This window comes from Panthera onca, chromosome E2, assembly GCF_046562875.1.
Source record: "Panthera onca isolate mPanOnc1 chromosome E2, mPanOnc1 haplotype 2, whole genome shotgun sequence".
NCBI lineage: Eukaryota > Metazoa > Chordata > Mammalia > Carnivora > Felidae > Panthera > Panthera onca.
The window spans coordinates 41,612,272-41,623,536 of record NC_138353.1 but is presented as its reverse complement, the minus strand read 5'-3'; the positions used below and the strand labels follow the sequence as shown (position 1 = coordinate 41,623,536).

At 48.9% G+C, this 11,265-nt stretch overlaps 1 long non-coding RNA gene across 2 annotated transcripts in view; it reads left to right on the top strand.

The window, feature by feature from the left end:
* Positions 1-11,265, top strand: part of LOC132690317 (uncharacterized) — an 809,984-nt gene that overhangs the window by 240,205 nt on the left and 558,514 nt on the right. The window lies entirely within an intron of this gene.

The window sequence follows — 11,265 nt, the reverse complement described above, 5'->3', positions numbered from 1 at the left end:
GTAACCACACACGTTATTGAAGTCGTGGTCATTTTTGATGGAGCCATTCCTTTGTGAAAAGTTATATCTTAAATTCATAGTTCCCAAGCTGGGCATGTGGAGCCCTGGACTCTCTGAGTGCCTGCCCCGCCTGGGGTCGGGATGTGGGATGGGGAGGGCTTCAGTGAGAGGCTGAGCTCAGTCTTCTGATTTCAGCCAGTGGAGCTCTGCTCACAGGGGTTTTCTCATCGGGGTTCCATATCATGTTTTAAAACACTTTATTTTAACGTTTATTTTTGAGAGAGAGAGAGAGAGAGAGAGAGAGAGAGAGAGAGAAGGGGAGGGGCAGAGAGAGAGGGAGACACAGAATCGGAGGAAGCAGGCTCCAGGCTCTGAGCTGTCAGCACAGAGCCTGACGCGGAGCTCAAACCCACAAACCACGAGATCATGACCTGAGCGGAAGTCAGACGCTTAACCGCCTGAGCCACCCAGGCGTCCCAAGGGTTCCATACCATATTTAACCTGACAAAAGGGGTTGCTGCTCTAGAGCATATCAGCAGCTGGTGGCAAAGCGGAAGGAATGCGAGAGCTGTGGAGCCAGGTCAGCGCTTCCCCAGCAACTCCACCGTGCAGGGTCATGGTGAGGATCAGGGATGCCCGTCGTGTCTCGGGACCCACGCATGGCGGGTGCTTTCCTGTGTGAGCCCACGATACGCACAGGGACCCTGGGAGGTGGATGAGGTGTCTGGAGCTCAGCCAGGGTCCCACGGATAGGAAGTGAGGGGATCTGGGATCAAGGATGGGAAATTCCCGTCCCTGGGATGCATGTCACCGAGCAGCCCTGCGTGCCCTACCTGACCTTATGCCCACGATGTCTTTCCCTTTAGTTGACAAGGCCATACTGCACCATGTTGGTTTTGCGAAGGGGTCTTCCCTGCTCTGGTGCTTCCAGTCTCCTCCCGCACACTCCACCTCTTGCTTCCGTTCTCTCTGATCAGTCTTCTTTCTGATTCACCCGTGACCTCCCAGGAGACTCCCAGTCTGTTACCTTAGAATTGCCGAGGGAGAAGATGTCTGCTTGATAAAACGCTAGGGTTTCCATTAGCTTTGAGCTCGAGTCTTGTGTATTGTCTTTGGTGGGTTTTCTCGCCTCCATGCAAATCTCCTCGAGACCCTGGTCATGTGCTCCTGTTCGTGTCTGAGTCCCACTCAGTGCATAGGATGCTGCTGCTTTGGTGACCCGCCCACACCAGCACAGGGGCCTGGCCTGTGTCCTCAAGTCTGCTGCGTGTTCAGTCACCACATTAATCTTTCTAACTTAGCCGACTCATTGTGTGGCATACACGTGACTAATTTTATCTAGAAAATTCTCACATTGTCAGTTTTTGTATGTTTAGAAGAAGATGACATTTCCCCCCCTCTCCTCCCCATGGTGCCTTCCCTGACGTGGTGCCTATCGTCCTGCATACGGGTGGCGGTGACATGGAAGGGAAATAAGTGCAAACAGAGGGAGGGACGTGTGAGCGCAGCATTTGGAACATCACCAAAATATAAGCAACAGTGCCTCACTTTACCAGAGCTGGAAAAAGGGGAGGGGAATCTTTACACATAGGAGAAACTCAATGGCCATGGGAAAGGGAGAAAGGAAAACACCCACGCTCTTGGCTCTTCTCTGGGACACACATGCCCAGAGTCTGTTCCCGAGTTCCTGACGTGGGGGTAACGGATTTTTGGTGGTCTGTGAGTTTTATGGTCTGTGACTGGGTCTTTCCCCAACGTGTTCCAAAATGGAGAGAAAGACCGTATTCAGAGTTAGAAACCCTGAATTTCAGTCCTGGACCATCTAGAGGTTTTTCTAACCTCGGATGGGTCAATTAAGCCCACCGAGACTTGGATGTTCTATCTGAAGAAGGGTCTAGACAGTAGTAGACTTTCAGAACTTGGACATTTCCTATGAGACCAAACAGAAGTGGTGAGAAGGTCCACTGCCTGCCTCTCAAGGGCGTTATGGGCTTACCAGGTATGGTGAGTGTGACCACATCCTAAAGTCAAGAAGAAGTCCGTGCACACCTGTGTATCTTCACGGCGGTTCTGTGTGTGATGCGCTGTGACCCCTCCAGCTGGCTGGCCAGTGATGGGGTTGCCGCCGCTTCCTGGGACTTGGACTCTGGCTGGACAGAGGCTGACCTCATTTCCACACTGATGGGCACCGTCCAGGGCAAGTCCGTCCCGGGAGATCTGTTTTGGGCCATCCGATCATGTGCTGAGTAAGTCTGGCCTCGGCCACTGGCTCTCTTTGCCTGGCTGGGCCTGAGCAAGGCTACTTCTAAATTCGGCTTCCTCAGGTTTTATCCCACAAGCGTATCTTGATCTAAAAGAGAGAAAGGAACCCTCTCTCTTGCCTCCATCCGATGCCTTTCTCCCAGGTTCCTGCCCCCAACCCCAGGAGGGTTCTCTAGCTCCTCTCTAACTTCCAGGGAGCCAAGCTAAAACAAATACTGGATTGTTTTTTCTTTTTAATAACCAGAAGGAAGAAATCTCATACGAAGGGAGTGATAGTTGTCAAAATCCATGCCAAAGGTCAAAATGTGGCTGAGCGTTTTGTTCACAGAACTGTATAATTTGTAGATTTTTTGTGTGTGTTTGGGGTGGAAGCTGGACCATCCACACACAAACAGTTCATCAAAATGAGCCATTCCAGGAAAATGAGACACGTTAAGCTTTCTCCTTTAATATCCAAAATGGAAAAAAACAATTCTTCCAGCAACCACAAGAATGTTTTATTGCAACAGGGCTACAGCTTCCAATGGTCACGTGCTGACTCGGAGGCTTAGCATGAGAACCTCTGTAACGGTCAGGAGGGCCTGCCATCCTGGGCAGGAAGGAAGGCGTCCCTGTCAGGGTAGGATATCTAAACCAGACTGCTCAGCAGTCCAGAGTAGAAGCTGTGTTCAAACGCAGCTGCAGTGGAGAATTCTGTCTGAGAAGTGGTGCTCAAGAAAGCACTGAGGAGAGGCCCCAGGTGTCAGGTTTCTGTCCTTGTTCTGGCTAGGTGGAATAGGTAAACTGAGGCTCGGGTTATGTGCGTGACCTCCCCCATTTCCTCTGGCTGCTCAGCGGTGGGGCCTTGTGCTCAGGCACTCTGCCTGCTGTCTGCAAGTGCAGGGCCCCCTAAGGGACCTCAGAGAAGTCAGCTAATGTCTGCTGCTCTTTGCTTCCTGGATGTTTAGTCAAGACAAGACCTGCTGGGCCCTTTGAGGACTCAAGGAGACCCCCACTTGGAGTTCAGCCGGACCTGCACTTCCCAGCCATCCTGGGGGACTGCCTTCAGCAACCCCAGCCCACCTGAGGCCTCTGGGCTGGACACTTTCTTCTTCTATTTACAGACACGAACAATTTCCCATGCAACTGAACAACTTAGCTGTGAAAATTTGATAAGACTACTCAGTTGTCGGCTTTTACATGTCTGCTCGATAGAGCTGGGTTTCTGGAAGGTGAGCTGAAGTGTGAGCAGAGCCACTTGATCAGAGAGCTAGAAGAATGGAGCTAGATTAGAGAGCTCCAGCAGAGGCCCCCGGACCTACTTCTCTGCAACCCCCTTTCAGATGGCGCCCTCTCTCAGACTTTGCCAGGGCTGTCTTCTGGATGGTAACAGAGACGCAGGTCCCAGATGCTTGATGTGCAGTGGGGTAGTTGGCTTTGCTTGGGGACAGCTCTCGACTCTTTCCAAGGAGCTTGTTTTCAGGGCAGAAGTGGGTGGGTTTGTGGCCGGCTCTGTGGTCACAGCCCAAGGGCTTGGTACCAAACATCCTCTTCATTGGCAGAGGAGGATGGGGGCTGGTCCTCAGGAGAACATTTGCAGGGCTTTGTGAGTTACTCATGACTCTTCAGTGGATTTTTGTCTCTTCCTGTGTCTTTGTGGTAATTTTATTGCAATTGGTGTGACGCTGCATCCCAGAGCAGCCATGCTGATTTTAGACCGTGCGCGCTCATTGTATTGAATCGAATCCCCATGGTAACTCTGTGAGAGAGGAAATAGAATCTTTTTTCCTATTTCACGGATGTAGATCTGGGACTCAGAGAGGTCAAGCAACTTTCCTGAAGCAGCACAGTTAGAAGCCTCAAGATTCAGATAGATTGTAGTGGATGGGGCTTGCCCAGAGCCCCTCAGATCCCCCTTACCGAGGTGGGGGGGGATCTGCCTGTCTGGTACCCAGCTCCACGTGTTGTGTCTCTAACTGTTGTATCGGTGACTGTCCCAGGAGGTCTTCCCCTGGACTACAGGGGCCTGGAAATCCCACTGCCTCCTGGGCAGCCTGCAGTCGATGGGCAACCAGGGCTGGAGTCTGAAGGGCCAGCTCCCTGCCTGGAGGCAGGACAGACCCTGAGGTGTGATTTGTGCTCCAGAGAACCCTGAACTCATACCTTTGCTTGGCTTCTTCCCTTTCTCTGTTCTTCTTTCTCCTCTGGCTCAGCCGTTTCTTTTCCTTTTCCCTTAATAAATCTCTTGCACATAAATTCCCATCTCCGGGTCTGCTTGTGGGCACCCTGACCTAAGATATGGAGGTGTGTTTGACCCCTGCCTGCCCTTTTCTGGAGCTGAGAGCCTCATCCCTCATCTCACGTGACTAGCTCAGCTCCCTGCGTGGACTGCCAGCGTGTGAAACGTCCGCTTGGGATTTCTGCGTGGCCCCAGATTCACAGCACAGTAGAACATGTGCCAGAAAGATCTCCTAGGGGTGGGTTCCTTAGCCTCTGCAGGGCACAGTTTCATTGTCTGTAAAATGGGAGCGATAATCATGTTGATAGTAAAGGACTGGTTGAGCAGCCAGTGAATTTGCATATGCAGATCAGCACTGGGCACATGGTGAGCGCCATCAGCGTTAGTGATTATTATTGGCATTCAGTTATTTATCATCTCATCAGACCTCGGGTTCCTAGTTGGGGTTCAGACACGAGGTCACGGTGCTGGGCGTCCTTGGAACCGAGCTGGGTGTTCAGTGAACATCTTCAACTTTTTTGGTAGGGCATGTGAAAAAGTCTGCTGTTGGAAAGACCACTTGCCTGCCCCTGGTGGAAGACGACGATAGGATTCTGCCGTCCTGTGTCCTTTCAACGGTTCCCTTCTCCCTCAGTCTCCCTTTCATTTGAGAGACAAGTTTGCCAAGCATTTCACAGACACCCTGGGGGGAAGGGAGAGGAGGGAAAGACGGGGGCCCAGTGTGGCAGACCGGAGGAGGAACAGGTCTGCAGTATTCCCCAGGGGACCGCATTAAGGGCCTGATTAACTTAAAATATTTCCCAGCTTCTGAAGCTCTTGATTAAAGTCAATTGGGGGGAAAGAAGATAAGCCCTTACAAGGGCTAATTGAGGCTTACAAAACTTGAATATGCCTAAATCTCCAATTGTCGGGTCTGCGGTGGTGGTGGTGGGGGCGAACATTTAACATTCTGGTGGCGGTCCTTGGGGTCCCCTGACCCACATCCCCGGTCCCACGCTTCCTCTTTGCGGCTGCCTGGCTGCGCAGACTTTCATTCCATCCATCTTCTCTTTTCTTCCCCTTGTGAGGGCTCAGATGATTTTCCCTTTTGAAGGCATAGAAATAGATGGCTTTGGATTCAGAACACAGCCTCTGTTGCCGGCTTCCACCCCCTCATGCCTGGAAAAATCAAAGTGGGGCTTTAGTGATGCTGTCCCCTGGCATCCTCTTGATGTGTTAATGGGTCACGCTTGCTGCCCTGCTGTCCCTGCTGCCAGGGACACTATTATATGGGCAGATCTTTCTCCCTTTCCCCTCAGATCGAGGGGCACAGAGCCAGGCAGGGAGCAATTGGTTTTCCTTTCATGAACCCTGCTGAGCCAACTTTTGATCTTTGACAGGGAATTTCCTGCAAAGATGCATACAGGGTGGGGCTCTAATCCTGGCTGCCCAGCTTAGCACAGCGAGGGCTGGGGTGGGAGGTGCATTTTATTGCCACTGGATGCTGTATTAGTTTTCTGTGGCTTCACAGTGGCTTGAAATGACACCCATTTATTAGCTCATGGTCTGGAGGTTAAAAGTTTGGCCCAGTGTGGCTGGCTCTCTGCTCAGGGTTCTACAAGGCTGATTTCAAGGTGATGGCTGGGTGGAGCCCAGGATCTCTGGGGAGAAAGCTGCTGGCAAGTGCAAATAGGGTATTGGCAGAACTCGGTTCCTTGTGGGTGGGGATTGGGGTCCTGTTTCCATGCCGGCCATCACTCGAGGGCCCTCTCAGAACAACTTCGGGCTGTTGGCATTTCTTCTCATGTGCCCACCTCCCTTCTTCGAACCAGCAAAGGCACATCAAATCCTGCTTTGTGCTTTGAACCGATTTGACTTCTTCTTGTGTCACCAGCCAGAGAAAACTCCCTGCCTTTAAATGCTCAGCTATTTGGGTCAGGCTCACTTGGATAATCTCTGTTTTGTGAGGTCAATTGACTTGAGACTTTAATTACAGCTGCCAAATGCTTCACAGAAAGAAGTTTCTAGGTTAGTGTTTAAATAACTAAGGGAATGGGATTTTGGGGGGGGGCTGGGCGGGAGATCCTGCCTATGATTGTCATGTGGTTATGGCCAGAGGACCCCGGATAGTCATGAAGAGCCTCCCTAATCCCCGTGAGGTCCCCACGGGAGGGAGGAAGGCTCCCAGGGAAGCCTGGCGAATGGGAACAAAACTACCAGCTTCTTATTCTCAGCAGGGCCTCTGTGGTCACCCCCCAGGGAGACCTCTGGGGACCAGGTGATGTGGCTTTGAGATCATGGGCTACAGAATCTATCCTAAGCCTCATAGCCACTGCCATCCCCTCTTTCTCTCTTCCGTGGGTTTTGTAGCACCAAGCAAGAGCTTTCAACAGCACACAGAGAAAATTGTGGCTACCTAATAAAACTCAGTGTCAAAAGATAGTATTTTATATTTATTACATTTACCTATTAAACGAATACTTGGTGACCTCTCATCCCAAGTGGATCTTGCAAGCAATTCTCGCTCGTGTCTTCCGAGGTCCTTCAGAAATACGTCTGAAGTAGTAGAGGGAGCAAAGTGGTGCATCCGGACCGGGAGCCCGGGCTGGCTGGCGGCCACTGTCTGAGGCATCTGGGGGTGGTCCCCACAGGGGCAGCGTGCAGCTTGCTGTGGGAGGCCCAAGTGTGTCCTGCCTTTCTAATCTGAACATATTCATCAGTTTAAAGGAAGGGAGGTAGATCTGGGGTCTCTCCTCTGCAGGATTCTTGAGGCAGAGGGCCAGGGTCCCAGCGACCCCAAGAACTGGACATCCGACTCACTACACAGGGCTTCTGCATTTGAGGCCTCAGAGCACCTTTCTGCTCACTCCGTTCTCTCGGCCATGCCCCCAGCACTTCCCCTGGCTGCTGTCTGGGGCCTGATGGAGGGGCTCCTGTCCTGGTAAACGTGGCCCCCAATCACAGATCACAGTGTAGTAGGAGGCGGGGGATCCAGCAGAGGCCTGGAGTAGCGCATTTCGGGAACTGTAGTTTTCACCGAGCTCCTGTGGTTCGGGGAGGTGAGCAGTCAGGATACAGGCGTTCCTTCTCAGCTCTTCCATTTCGGCCCAGGCAGCGTGCCCTCAGCATGGAATTAATTCTCGTGTGAGCATATCAGCCAACACATACGGGCTTCTTGCTCTTCATTTGAGGCTGCTTCTTATTCTGGTTCAGAAGTAGAGCATTTTAAAAAAGGGAGAACAACAAGGGGATTCTTACCTTGGGGTGGTGGGAATGCATTATGAAACTAGTGATTGAAGAGTTGGGCCCTGGTGTAAGAATCAGCTGGCAGATCACTGCAGTAGAATAGATAGTCCTATGTAAACCAGAACCGGGTGCAGACCGAGGCCATAGAATGAAGACAATAAGAGCACACAGTTCAACACATTCAATTGGCTATTTGGAAGGAAAATCAAGTTAGATAGCTCCTCGTCTTTTACCAAGTCCCCCAAATACTAAAGAAATTCAACTCTCCCCCCATTCAATATATTCTATACAATTAAAAAGCCAACGGCAAACTAAGTAAACTTACCATACCTTTGGCAGACAAAATCTTTTATTATAAAAAAATGTCTTCCATGTCAGAGGAAAAGCTAGCAAAGGATGTGACCCCACAGGGCAAGTCAGAGAAACCATCTTTAAGAAATAACCAGGGGAGGGGTGCCTGGGACACTTAGTCTAAGTGTCCGACTTTGGCACAGGTTCATGATCTTGTGGCTCATGAGTTCGAACCCCGCGTCGGGCTCTGTGCTGACAGCTCGGACCCTGGAGCCTGCTTGGGATTCTGTGTCTCCCCCTCTCACTGCCCCTCCCCCGCTCACACTCTGTTTCTCTCTCAAAAATAAACATTAAAAAAGAAAAGAAACAAACGAGAACAAATACCTCTTTAAAAGTGTGTTTGTTCATTGTAGTGTGTTTGTTCATTTAGTGCCACTTAGAAGAAAATGTTACCAAAAAAAAAAAAAAAGAAAGAAAGAAAAAGAAAAATTCCTGAAATGTTTAACATTTGAAGACTGGTTGAATGAATTGTAGTACGTTTATGTGGTATAATGTTGGCAGTTATCATTGTACTTTAGAGAATTTCTACTATCATGGGATGACATGTGAAGCTTCATTTGTAAACAATGTAACACTAAATATGCTGCAGAGTAATGGCCAGCACACGTGTCAACGTGTGCCCGGCACACACAACAGACTGTTACAGTGGATTCTATGTGAGATGCAATTATATGGGATTTTTATTTGCCTCTGTATTTTCTTTCGTGTTTCTGTTTTCCAAATTTCTTTAATGAGTTTTTTGGCAAGCAAATTATAGAAGTTATTTTAATTAATCAATAGCTGTTAAATTGGTGTATAAAAAGCTGAAAACACTATGGGAACAAGTAGATATACATTATGCTTATTAGAAAATTGCAATATTGGAAAGATGTAACTTCTCTTTAATATAATTAATAAGTTAATCCACAAGCCTAATGAATCTCAATTAAGACACTAAGAGGGTTGCGGTTTCACAATTTGACAAAAGGATTCAAAAGTCACCTAGGAAAAAAGAAGTGTGCAAAAATAGGGAAATTCTGTAAAAAAAATACAGGGAGTATTCAATAAAAAGTAATACAGGGAGACTGATACCAGCAGATCTTAAAATGTATCATGAAGCTACAAAATTCAAAATGTTTGGTTTCAGGAAACAAATGAACAGAATGAAGTGCCCTCCACCCCAAATACCCAAGGGAGTTTTAGTATATGTTAAAAGAAGCATTTTAATTTATTTAATTAATTTATTTTTTTTAATTTTTTTTTTTAACATTTATTTATTTTTGAGACAGAGAGAGAGAGAGCATGAACAGGGAGGGTCAGAGAAAGAGGGAGACACAGAATCCGAAACAGGCTCCAGGCTCTGAGCTGTCAGCACAGAGCCCCACGTGGGGCTCGAACCCACGGACTGTGAGATCATGACCTGAGCCGAAGTCGGACGCTTAACCGACTGAGCCACCCAGGCACCCCAGAAGCATTTTAATTTAAATTTTAGGGAAGGGAGGGTGGATCGTTTAATAAATGAGACAACTGACCGGTCATTTTGAAAAAAAAAAAAAAAAAAAAAAAAAAAAAAAAAGTTACAAAGCGATGTTCCTGTTTCTTTGTTTCCTTCACTAAAAAAGCTTCTAGATGGATCAGAGGGTAGTCTTTCAGACACTGAAGTGAGATGGTGCAGCTCCCTGGTTTAGAGCCGGACAGTGGCTGCCCTTCTCAGGAAGAGCGCCCCATGCTGTACCGCGGATGCCCTGCAGGGGGGGCCCGCCCACTTCTAGGACGCGCCCCACCGGCAAGGCCCTGCCCACTTCTCTCAGGAGGCCCTGATCGAATCTCCAAATCTCCCCGTGCTGGGGGCTCAGAAGCTCCTTCCTGCTCAGAGACCGCACCTGCTGTCCTCCTGCCTGCACACTCTTCTCCGGCTTCCACCTTTCTCACGAGACACCCCTCCCCCCACCTCCATCCTCTTTACATAATCCTGCTTTTTTTTCCTGGTTAGCTCTTGCCATCTTCTAACATCATTTATTCCTCTGAGTTTTGGGATGGGCCCATCAGTCCCACACTGGGATTTGAGCTCTTGGAAGAGTTGCTGTCTTGTCGTCTTGTTCTCGTTCACTGTACCTACAGACAGGGCCCGGAACAGAGAAGGTCCTCGATATATATGAGTCTCAAGAACGACTTTAACCTTGAAAATGAAACAATAGTTAAGTACCTTTCCAAGCTGCCCAGAAAAATGAAAACCTGTTCAAGAAGGGAATGATAAATCTGAGCACACATTAATTCATGCATTAAATAAATATCTGGTGAGGACCCACAGTGTTTCAGGCACTGATGGAGACGCTGGGCATGCAATGGTGAATAAGACAGACAAGGTCCTGCCTTCATGGAGCTTGTGGGGAGAACAGATGGAAGCTGATACATACGTACCGATACATTGTGCTAGATACTACCGCAGAGGCAGACAAGAAGCTGAGATCTAGAATAGCAGAGGAAGGGCCCCCCTTCGGTCAGGGGTCACAGAAGTCTTTCCGAGCATGTGACGTTTAAACTGTGGCCTTGGAGAATGGGAATGACTTCCTCAGCTAGCTAGCTGGAGACAGGAGGAAAGAACATCCCAGAGGGCAAGAAAGCTTATGGGAAGCAGCTCAGGTGTGCTTGGAGTGAGGGGGAGGGTGTGGTGTGAGGCAGGAGCAGCAGGCAGCTTCCAGATGGGCAGTGGTGCCTTAGGTCGCCACAAACTGTGGATGTGTTCTAAGGACGCTGGAAAACACCAAGAGGGTTTCAAGCAGGGAAGCGACGTGCTCACTTCAGTTTTTTAAAAGGTCACAGCTGCGGCAAGAGTAGAAATGGGAGGATCAGTTAGAAGGTTATTGTATAGATTAAAAAAAATCCATAGCAAAACACAACCAAGGAATAAAATGAAAAGTGAATCAGAACGACAACAAAAAAAGTTTGCGGCATTCCACCCAAGATGGCTTTTCTGAATTTATAATAGGGTTGTGAGATTGATATGGAATTTTAAAAAGTTTAAAATATGGGTAGGGGCTCTAAACAGACAGTTAATGAGGGAACTTCTGGTTCATCTCAGTCTCTATCTCTATCCAGCAAGTGTGCACGATCTCATCTTCTTCTTCTTTTTAAGGTTTATTACTTTATTTTGAGAGAGAGACAGAGACAGAGACAGAGAACGAGAGGGGTGGAGGTGGGGGAGACAGAGGATCTGAAGCCGGCTCTGT